At 40.9% G+C, this 12,305-nt stretch overlaps 1 protein-coding gene across 1 annotated transcript in view; it reads right to left on the minus strand.

Annotated features, from left to right (window-relative positions):
* Window positions 1–12,305, minus strand: part of SNX24 (sorting nexin 24) — a 138,652-nt gene that overhangs the window by 74,534 nt on the left and 51,813 nt on the right. The gene's annotated exons all lie outside the window — the stretch shown is intronic.

Genomic DNA, 12,305 nt, shown 5'->3' on the forward strand with positions numbered 1-12,305 from the left:
CGACGGTTGTTTCAATCACTGCGCTGCTGTGTCATCTGTAAGACAACCATGCAGACGACAGTGCATTTTAGGTTAATTTCTCCCTAACCTGCATATTCATCTCTAGTCTCAGCTGGGCTTGTTGTGCTGTTTGCAAAACAAGGAAAATGTGGTAAAGGTTCATTTTCCCTGCATGACGAGAGTGACAGCTTGTGCTCCTGCCGCCAGAAGGTTGAAAGGCCAGATGAAAAGGCTCTCTGTGTGCATTAATTAGTAGGCACTAACATGACATTTTCTTGTTTCTCAGGTCAGTGGGTCAAGTCTGAGAACGAGGGATGAAAAATACTGTGAAATGCTCAGGAAAAGGCAGCGTTAAGGTGGGGTGGGGAAAGGTTGCTGAGGGGGAACCAAAGAGAAGGTGCTCTGTCCGTTGCGTTCAAGAGTTCGTCATTGGCTCCTGTTTTGTGGGTGAGAGTTTGTCAACTCAGATAGGAGGAAGTAGTGTTCAAGAACTTAGTAAGCCGAATTTCCTGTTTCAGCTGCCCTTCTGAAAAACACACCACAAAGCTAAAGTTGAGTTCATCTGAAACTGAGAAGCATTCACAGCAAGCTTGCTCCAGCCTTAAGAAGAATTTACCACGTGCCATACAAGGCCACACACTGTCATTATGAACCCGGACCGGTACAGCTCCATATTTCTGCTCTCTATGTAAATATGCCTTTTGGGGGGATGGCGAGAAATTATGTCATCAAGCAAAATGTGTTTGTATTTCTGGGCTCCTTCTAGTCAGAATCCAAATTTCCTGTTGCATGGCTTAGTTTAGGAAACGCACTTTTATTAACTAAGTGGTAAATCTTTGCCTATCCTAATTAATATTTTAGTATAACATTTGGTGTTTCAAGTAATCTCCCTAAAATACTTTGGTGAATTCGTGAAAATATTTTCTTCTAAAAATAGACACCTATGCTCCAAACTCTAAGATATACCTACATCCCTTAGAAAATAAGTGGTTATTAGTTCACTAAAGAAAATTACTCTTCTCCAAAGGCACTGCCAGGAAAAGAGCGAAGAAGACGCACTGCGCGCACAAACGAAAGGAGCAAAGCTTCAACTTGGGGGCTTGGTCAACGGGATGCAGAGCCTCCTTCCTAGTGTCGGGTCTCAGATTTAAATCAGGACAAGGTGGGAGCAATGAGAGTCATTTCCATCTGCTGAGCTGCATGAAACAAAGAAGTTACGTTCTGAGTCCACCCAGTTCCTTGAGGTTCCATCACAAAAACCACCACTTTAATTGGTATGTTTGCTGCAGGACCCAGAGAAGGAGAAAGCTGAAGACTTGGAAAGGTTCGACCCACCAGGTCACCCCTCAAGGTGCCCCCTCTTGAAGGCCAGGGAAGTACACGTGACACGGTGGCTGCCTCATGGAACGTCACCTCTTCTATCGACCAGACGGTTCCATTACCAAGTTCCACAGCGACTTGTCACAGTCACTAAAGTTGCGGGGATTAGGGAAGGGCGCACATACACACACAGAGGAAAGTGTGAGAAAATGTAATTCTAATATTTTTATGTTGCCATTTAAAAAATGCACAATATGTCTAACACGGTTATTTTTTTTTCCTTTTAACTCTGGGAAAGCATCTTGGAAAGGAAGCTTGTTAATCAGAATTTCCATGACAATGGGAAGCAAAAATGGAATCAATTTAATAAATCCTATTTTCCTGAATTCCTGAATTCCATACAAGACTTTTTTTTTTAAAGATCTGTGATACGTGTTGTTCCTGCTGCCTAGAAAACCTTTCTCCTGCTTTGGGTTCCTGGAAAAATCTTCACCATTGTTATCTACCTCTAAGGTAGGGGCTGCACAGGACAATGTTTGGAAACCTCCGAGCAGTATCTGGCATTCACTCATTTATTTTTTTTAACAGATATTTCTTGAGGGCCTACAATGTGCCCAGGAGTTTGTATTCAGCAGTGAACAAAACAGGCAAGTGTCCAGCCTTCACAGCGCACACATCCTATCTAGTGAGAGAGGCCGACTACAAACTTAGGAACAAATGTGGGGACGTCAAGGAATGAGAGGAGCTAGGAAGAAAAACACAGCAGACTCATGAGCCAGAGCTGGACGAGGGTGCCGTTTTAGACTGTGGTCAGGGAGGGCCTCCCTAAAAGGACAGGCAGTGAGAGGTACAAAATCCGAGGGGAATGCCAGGAAACAAGTATACAGGAGCTGAACGGGCTGCCTCTGGCATTTCCGACTAGGAGTGTGTGTACCAGGACTATTTGTTTTCCTTCCTATTCAAACAAAAAAAAATTTTTTTTAAGTTAGGCCTAGGGCACGGTGATTTCCACTTCCAGTCAACACGGAATAGCCGAGAACAGATTTAACCTTCCACTTGAAACAATTAAGAAACTAGATTTTTTTCTTTTGTTTCTCTTGTCCAAGGAGCTATATCAAAAATATATATATGTTGCTACAAGAAATAAATAAATGGGACTACATCAAAGTAAAAGGTTTTTGCACAGCAAACCAACAAAGTGAAAGACAACCCATTGAATGGGAGAATATATCTGCCAAAGATATATTTGATAAGGGGTTACTATCCACAATTTATAGGAAACGTACAAAACTTAACACCAAAAAAAAACCCAATTTAAAATGGGTTAAAGGACCTAAATAGACACTTCCCTCAACAGACCATACAGATGGCCAAGACATGCGAAAAAATGCTCAATATCACTCATCATGAGAGAAATGCAAATATAAGCCACAATGAGATATCATTTTTACACCAGTCAGAATGGCCATCATTAATGAATCAACAAACAACAAAGTGCTGGTGAGGATGTGGAGAAAAGGGGACCCTAGTGCAGACTGGTGCAGCTACTGTGGAAAGCAGTATGGAGTTTCCTCATAAGGTTAAAAATGGAGCTGCCTTCTGACCCAGCGATTTCAATTCTGAATAAATCCGAAGAAACTCAAAACCCAAATTCAAAAGAATATATGCACCCCGACGTTCATTGCAGCGTTACTTACAATAGCCAAGATTTGGCTATGGGCAGCCCAGGTGCCCATCATTTGATGAGTGGATGCAAAAGCTGTGGTACATTTACACAGTGGAATACTACTTGGCTGTAGAAAAAGAAGGAAATCTTAACTTTTGTGACAGCATGGATGGATCTAGAGGGTATTATGCAAAGTTAAATATGCCAGAAGGACAAGTACCATATGATTTCACTTATATGTGGTATCTAATGAACAAAATAAACAAACAAAATAGAAACAGACTCATAGATACAGAGAACAGACTCACAGCTGTCCAAGGGGAGGGGAGTTGGGCGTTGGGGGTTGGGGTTAAAGAGGTGAAGGGATTAAGTAATAGCCCCCAAAACTCACAGTCACAGATAACCATATGCTGATGGCCGGAGGGAAAGCGGGGGAGGGGGAGGTAGACAATGGCAAAGGGGGGATAAACGGTGATGAAGGGAGACTTGACTTGGGGTGATGGACACACAGTACAATAAACAGATGATGTATCATAGAATCGTACACTTGAAAGCTACATAATTTTATTAACCGATATAACCACAATAAATTAAAAAGTAAAAAAAAAAAAAACGGCATCAAGTACATGGGAAACCAGAGGAAAGGTTGGTCCAGTTCAGTGGAGGCGTGAAAGACATAAAAGGAGACTCGGACAATAAGCCTGGTCCTGTTTACAAAAATCAACAATGCCTTTGATTTAACAACAACAATAATAATAAAAACTTGATGGATGAATAGCAGGTCAGACATTGCCAAAGAAAAGGCAGTGAACCTGCCTTTTGGGTTCTGATAGAACACTGATCTATCTGAAAAGCTAGCAGTAGGAACTGTCCAAAATGAAATAGAAAAAAACTACAGAATAAACAGAGCATCAGTGAACTCTGGGACAACTTTAAACAGTGACATATGTGTAACTGGAATACAGGAGAGAGGGGGCACAGGGGTTAGGAAGAAGGACAAACACATTTAATGACATCATGACCAAAAATTCCCTCAAGTTGGTAGATACTAAAACCCCACAGATTCAAGGAGACCAATGAACCCAAGGTACAAGAAACATGAAAAAAAAAAACCCCACACAGGCACATTATAATCTAATTGTCTAAAACCAGGAAGAAAGAAGACCTGAAAAGCAGCCAGAGGAAAGGGAGATATTACATAGAAAAGGAAGACAGATACATTCAATGACAAATTTATCAAATATCTCCAGAAATAACCAAGCTCACAAGAGTGATTCAATGCATATATATTTGGTAATGTTTTAACTTGATAGAAATATGTTCTATGTGAACTACCATGTATAAAATAAAATGTACAATTAAAAGCTAGTTAAATCTTTAATAATTATTTTAAAAGAATTTTAGGAATTTTTTTCAGTAAATGATAATAATGATAGCAACAGCAATAACAGCAAAGACTTTCATAGTACTTATTAAGTGCAGACACTGCCCTAAACTCCTTGTTCTTAATACTCATTTAATGCTCACAACAATCCCACATGAGATAGGTACTGCTACCTCCATCCTCTATGTGGGGAAACTGAAGCATAGATTAAATAACTCGTCCACAGGAGAGCTGCAGTTTGAACCCAGAGATCTGGCTCCTCAATCTGCCTTCGTAACCACCGCACGTGACAGTGAAAAATTCCCTTACACTGTCCTATGCACTGGAGAAACGGAACACTTCAAAACAAGGGAAGCCCAGACACATTCTAGAGTGATGACAAATCTTTGCATCCACTTTCCTCCAAGGTTCCATGCCCTGGGGGGGGGGGGGGGGGGGNGGGGGGGGGGGGGGGGGGGGGGGGGGGGGTCTGCAGGATCACAGGGCACCGTCAGGGATGGGTGGGGCATGACAGGAGGTCTCTGCTCCCCACCACTTGGCTCCTGTCCATCAAACAGGAACACTGATCTATCTGAAAAGCATACACCTCTCTAGAGCAGAAGGACACTTTTAGAAATAAGTCACTAAATCTGTACTGTTCCCACACTTGATTATATAATGAAAATATAATTATATATACACACGTATAATTATAATATTGGGAACATTATCATGCTCAGTTTTCAGAATCAATCCACACAGCACTGAAGGCAATTATTTTTACAGAAGAGACTAAATATTTTAAATGTTATCAGTGTAAAAAAGTGTGGCATAAGGAGAAGAAAAATAAGAGATGAGCGGGGAAGGAACTGAATGAAAAGAAGTAAATGGGATATAAATTTTTGCATCTTATATAACTAGTAGTAAGAGGATATTGATGGAAACTGGTGGATGGAGGAAGTGGTTAAAGTTACAAAGTAACAAATAGAAACGCTTTAATGTTAATTTTTTAATGATGAAATGAAAATTGTATAGACAGCAAAAATTGTGTGGAGAGGAGGGAAAAACAGGGCTGCAATGAACTACTTTCCTATTTCGAAGTGAAGAAAGAACAGAGATTTTGTGAGATTCCCACATTAAGAAACAGAGAATACAGGTGTGCTATTTAGAGTTACAGTACTTAAATCAGAAATTTATTAACGAAGTTCTGGTTCTGAAAGGTACCAGACACTTTATTTCTCCTTTTATATGTTGATGTAGTCATATTTTTCTGATTCATGTATTACTTTCAGATGTCCTGATAATGACATGATCCCTGCTAAATGTTTCAGTTTGAAACCTCTCTGGTGATGAAGGAAAGACTTTCTTGAGTTTTTTAACATTTATAGGATTACAACTTTTTAGTCTAAACTCTAGTACTGATTCATCTCAGCTGCAACTCCTTGGCTGATTATTTGATTATGAAATGTCTTCGTTTTTCTTTCCCTCTTAAACTGTATCTATAAGACACAAAACCAACCAGTCAATTCAGGGGGAAAGGAGAAACACTCAAATACACCAGGTCATACATGTTGATTGGCTAATACAGTTTTTTTAAGTTATTATTGGTTTCAGTATCACCTAAGTTTAACTTACATGTTCTAAAACGATGAATATAGACTGCTCCTTCTTTGATCACCTGAGTTGTGGCAATAAACTATATATTATGTCAAACAATTAAGAATTTTGGAAAGAAGGTACCACATGAGCTTTATTTTTGCCAAATGAACTTCTTAATCTCTTTTATGAGATGCTTTGAAAGAATAAAAAGAAAGAGATTTTATCTGTACTGCTTACTAATTTGGGCAACTCTAGATATGCTTGAGCCATTACTAAACTAAGAATGATAAAATGATGGCTACTGTACCCATTTTTTGGAAAATAAAGGCCTTGGTGCTTTGTCCGATGCTTTGAAATGGAATGAATCATAACTAATGACGAAGCGACAAAGTCTCCAGCAGGAAGCACAGAATGATTTCCAGGAGCACTTGAGGGCATCCTTCCTAACAGGCTACTTAAGGAAGGAACTTGTGGTTGAAAGACTTGTCTTACTGCAGAACAAAAAGTACTTCATTCTCCTCTCAACCTATTTAGCTACAGATGGATTGTACCTCCTCATCACAAGCTCATGGCTTCAGCAAAAAGGAGCACCTCTTTGTCCCCCAAATCCTCCAGACTCTGCCTGACCCCATCCATCCACAGCTTTCCTTGAGGAGCTAATCACAGCAAAGTCCTTGGTAAGTCCTCCCCAGGCTGGGCACCTACAGCACAGAGCAAAGTCAAGGACTGTGGTGCTTCTGCACACAGGTGGACCTCCCTAGGTTGAGGAATCTGATCCTACCTCCTATCGGCCGTCCAGTGAAATTCCACCTCCATACCTGAGCTTTCTAGAACTTTGGGCAACACTGTCTCCCTTACCTCCCCTTCAAATAGGTCATCTAAATGGCACAAATTAATTAAAGTGCAGTCACACTCTCCAATTCTCAGCAAATGTACCACTATTGACTATTTCATAAAGATATGTCTTATGTACCCAATAAACTAGAAGTTTTGAAGTTTTCTTTTTAAGGAAATATTTCTTCTAGAAAACGTACTCTAGTTGGTCAAAAAATATTGTTCGTAAGAGCCTGCCAGCTACAAGGGTAACTGTAATACAGCCCTTTTATTAAGAAGAAACGATTGGTCTACATAACGACTAACTTCTGGAGAAGCTAATGAGGGTGGAAAGAGCTGGCCTGGAGTCAGGCACAGAATCACGGGCTGTGTCTCCTGACAGCTGCTGCTTAGCCACTGCGAGCCGTAGTTTCTTCACTTGCAATGCGATGGTGATCAACCACATTTCTTAGGGCTGGCAATGGAGCGAGTACGTCAGACAAGGCACAGAACGGGCTCAGCCCTCAGCCTGGCACTTGCTCACCATGCAATACATTTTAGTACCTACCTGAGGATCACTGGGTTTCTCACAAATCGAAATGGAATCTGAGGCTTTTAATAATCTTTATTTCTCTAACACACCATGAAGCACTACAATGTGCTAGATTTGTTTTTTAAAACCATATTTTTGCTAAAAACCTATTCAATTCAAAATCTCAAAAACTTTAAGGTACTCATCCTCTCCCTCCCCCCATATACATGTATCCATGTATGTATGTGTATGGATAAACACACATATACATATACATGTACACAAATACATATACATATATATGTTGATAGATTTTTTTGGAAAGAAATGCAAAGAGTCAGCTTGGGTGGCTGCGAATTACTGGTCTCGTTTGTGATGAGTCGGTATCAGGAAGATGCGATGAAGTTCCCCCGTGTTCTCCCAAGACCGAACTGACAGTCTTGACTGGACCCAGAAAGGGAAGGCCACTCCACCACAGTCGGAGATACACCTGCTGCTTTCAAAGCCCTGCTGCTCAGTGTGGAAGACGGGCAGAGAGCGGGTGGAGAGGGACAAGCTCTGTGTCCATAAAAAAATGCAGACCATTCTGTAAACCTGCAATTGAGGTTCTTCCACATGCAGAGGCATCCTGTTCCTGTTGAGGAGAAGGCAGCTTTTTCTATTCTACAGACAGGTGTTGTGAGAAGGCATCCACACAGGGTTAAAATATCCACCTACAACAAGCGGGTAAGCTCTCAAGTATTGCAGGATTCTCAGCCTTCTTTCAAAACTCAGAATTTTAATTCTTCTTGAGAAAAAATATTTGTCAAGTATTTTACTCTCCCAAGATATACTTGTTTTAAAAACTGTTCTGTTTTGTCAGATGGGCACTAAAGTCATTGGGGAGATCCCTTTGTAAGTTACATAAATGTCTAATCGCTATATTGCGCACCTGAAACTAACACAAGGTTTCTTTGTCCAAATATTACTGAGCCTTTATTATGAGCCAAGCCTTGTTCAAAGTCCCAAGGAAAGCGACAAAGAGCTCCGCCCTGCTAGAAATTTACATTCTAGCAGGGGAAATAGATAACAATAGATACAAAAAATAAGTGTGTGTGTCTTAGAAAACAATTTAAACAGAATGGTCAGAGTGGGCAACATTGAGAAGATGGTCAATGAAAACTATAAAGTTGTTATCACAGACCCTAACTTAGTAAGTCTTTATTTATTATTTATCCGAAAAGTTAATCTATTACAAAATACCAATACACAAGTGTTTAAAAACTAAGTTTCTCTAATAAAATTTACATTAATTAAAAATTAAATACAAAAAAACAATTAAGTAGGAAAGTCTTACGTTTCTGTATTTAGCCACCTTTTCTAAACCCATATAACACACCCTAGCAGCAAAGACGCACAGAAGTTCGGAGTCTAACGAGGCCAGGCCTGGCATCTGTCACTGTCGTCCTTCGTGTAAAATCAGCATTTCCAAACCCTTATACCAGGAGCTGCTAAAGAGGGGGGGAAATTCCAAGTGCTTCCCACATTGATTTCTCTCACCCCAAACAAAGAGATTCTCCTAGTTACATGATATATCATAATCACTTAATTTGTCTGACTCCTTTCAAGAAAGAACAATGGATTCAAGGAAAGGTGTTGACTTGCAAAAATACAATCATTTTGCAAGTTTTTTGTGGCTCGTGTGGGTCATTTTCCCTTAGTATATGACATATGTGCTTTACAGAGAAACGGTAAAGGTAAAACTCTAATTCATGCTGTTCCCAAGAGCCTGAGCTAAATCGGAAGCAGCCCCCAGCTGAAACCTCCTCCAGCGCTCCAGAGGGCAGGGAGGGAAATCCCCTCCACAGACCTCGCCACTAAGTTTAACGTATTAGACACTCACAGTTAAATCACTGACACCACCTGGCTGTGAACACTCTTTTCTTTTCCTCCACAGTGTTTCCACATGGACGGGGCCAGTACTATGGTAAAGCTCCCTGTTGGGCATTTGCTCACAGTGGACCATGCAGATTTTAAGGGAACTTTCTGATGAAGTCCTTTCCTGGAGGGGGCGGGGGATGTTCCAAAGAGAGGAAACGAACACCTCCAACCACAATCCATTCAGTCCCTTCCCAAACATGTGGCAGGCGCCCGAGCACCGCACACCTCACCATGGCTCTGCCAAGGCCGTCCTTCCACAAACTGACTCGCCACACCAGCCTGACACGGGCACGTGAACACACTTGCAGGCACGTGAGCTGCTCGGCCCTCAGAGAAAACAGTATGCCCAATTTAAATATAGTTGAGAGTGGAGAAGGAGAGTTGTATTAGTTTTATTATGTAGCTTTTCATAGGATATATCACAAGAGTAAATGAATCTAAATATTTATGAAGAATAGGAATAGAACAAAAATATATGAAGATGCTTATTTATAAAAATATATAGATACTGATATGAATTATTTGTTTTTAACACTGTGGCACCAAATCAAAACTGAAATATGAATTTTATAAATGAAAAAGAATATTTATAATTATAAAATTGTCAACAACTTTATATTTATTAGAATGGTTAATAAGGGATAATACATTCATATCATGTTTCAGATTTGTTAACATAAAACAGTATTAATCCTGTCAACATTTTAATAAAATAAGAGCAGACTATAAAAACAGTACAGTGTTTCACATTTAAATGAATATATATGCGTAACAGTGCATGTACATATACACAAAGAAAGCTGGGCGAAAAAAAAACACCAAAATGTTTTGGAGGCATTAGGGATAACGGGTTTCCCCCCTCACTTTTCAGGTTCCTCTCCAACTTTCTGCATTGCAGATGAATGTCTCGTATTAACTGCTGAGAGTGAAAACATGCTATGCTGAGAAAGTGAAGCTGTACGTGAACTATTCTAGGTTCTGGGTTCCTGTCTGACACTCAGGAGCCACAGAGAGAGGAGTCACTAACCAGCACCAGTCGTTTGTTACGTGCGATGTGAGGGGGTTGGGCTGCCAGATGCTTTCTGACGTTCGTCTTTTACTCACATATAACGGCTCTTTTGCTTTGTCACCATGTATCTCCCTGCGTCTGCTCTAAGGTAGAGACTGTGCCATACACACGTATTTTTGGCCACGCTTTACACACTGAGCAGGTCAGACAAATGTGAGTTCATTCACAGCGATCCATCCATGCTTTACCTTCCTGCTCAGAATCATTATTTTCAGGATCAGATTCCGTTCAGCTAGCTGTCTCACACCTGTCTCTCCCGAACCAAACAGCGAACTCAGTTCTCAAGGCAGACCGCCCTCCCCTCCACCCCACCTGGCCTCCCCTACTCCGCTACCTGGTGTGCAATTGCTGGCTGGGAGATCACGGGTTCTGTGGAGGTTAGTCTGGGCCAGACAGTGGTTTACAGAAAGACGGACCCACACACCCTCTGCTCACTTCTCATGCCTTCTCATCCCACAGCCTCTTCTTTGTCTTCTAACTACTCACCCCTCTCTCTCTTCCCAGGCTTGAAAGAGAATAAAATAGAGCCCGTGTGGGACTAAGTGTCATGCCCTCCTATCTTGGAGGGACACGAAGACACCCCACTGCCCGAGGCTGTGAGAACATTCGCACTCCTTCTCGGGAAGGAATGGATGTGAAAACAGAACACTGTTAAGAGGATTCAGCTAGGCTACCCATGATAGTGGGAAACACAAAATCAGGCCCACATCTTTCTATGGTTCTTATAGCCTTGAGCCTTGACAAAGGCTCACTGGGCCTTGATGGGTGGGACCTGTGTGGCCCGAGTCTGGTGCCGGGCAGGAGCGCGGGCTTCAGCAGGCTGACTGGCCCGTCTCCTGACTGTTGTACAAAATCACAACATCCCTTTGACAGGTGAAAAAGAGGGGTCAGTTGTGTGTGTGTGTAAGTGTGTGTGTGTGTAGTTAACATCATTATATATAGGTTTTACTTATTTTCCTAATATCTAAACAGCCTTGAGTTAATCTACGATTGGGATCTAATACGCTTTCTGAAATAAAACTAAATGCCTAATTTTTCTGGCTATGGTGTCAAAATACTAGACAAAACACCACAGAAGCAGGTCAAAGGAAGCTCCCCATGGTTGCAAAATATGACCCCAAAGTAGGTTTTGTACTTTTTAAAATTCAAAGATATTCTCACTTCATTAACACAATTCTTCATTCGTTACTTCTTTGTTAGCACCACGGAGAAATTCCAGGCTTTAAAAGATTCAAATGACTCGTATCTAAATCAGACCTGGACGCTCGCTGCTCGACATTCCGATTTACACGAAATCTCTCAGAGTTTCTCTGCCTCCACGAGACGCGGATGCCACTGCCCATCAGGCCCAACTTTGCCTCTCTGCACAAACAGTCCAAAACAGTTTTCCTGATCCCTTTCAACTTGAAGTGTTGTCAATATATGGATTGTCTTGCTTTCTAATTCAGTGAAAAATCTAGTTTTCCATTAGTCTCTGCCTTTCTAATTTTCGATACAGCTTTACTAAATGTAATTATTAAAGGCAGATTCAAGAAAGCAATTACTGAGCTACTGGTTTGTATCTCTGAAGTCTTAATAAGTGGCCAAAAGTTGCAATTGCATGAAGAGTATTATATACATTTTTCTATGGGTTAGACATACACACCCTTGAATTTAAAACAGTATATAAAGCAACCTCTCTTAAAACACAAGTTTTAACTCTGTTTTAAACTTAAGGCAAAGGCAGTGCTGTCTGTTGTAAAGAGTCAGAAACAGTATTTCAGAAAAGCCACATTCTGTTCTTTCTCCAGGACTCCATGACTTTGGGCAACCACTTAACTTCCCTGAATCTCCTTTTTCTTTCCACCCAGAAATGTGTGAGAATGTTAAACTAGATGGCCACCACGCCCTCTTTACGCTCTAAAAGGCTATTGAATGCTTATTCAATTCTTAATCTTTGCTAGGCTCAGTCCTACACACAGGACAAACAGAGCTAAGATATTATAACAAATTTGAATCTACCACTCCTAAGGCTTAAAATGTA

Source organism: Sturnira hondurensis, unplaced genomic scaffold (genome assembly GCF_014824575.4).
Source record: "Sturnira hondurensis isolate 20B ecotype Veracruz unplaced genomic scaffold, ASM1482457v3 Scaffold0001509, whole genome shotgun sequence".
Classification (NCBI taxonomy): Eukaryota; Metazoa; Chordata; class Mammalia; order Chiroptera; family Phyllostomidae; genus Sturnira; species Sturnira hondurensis.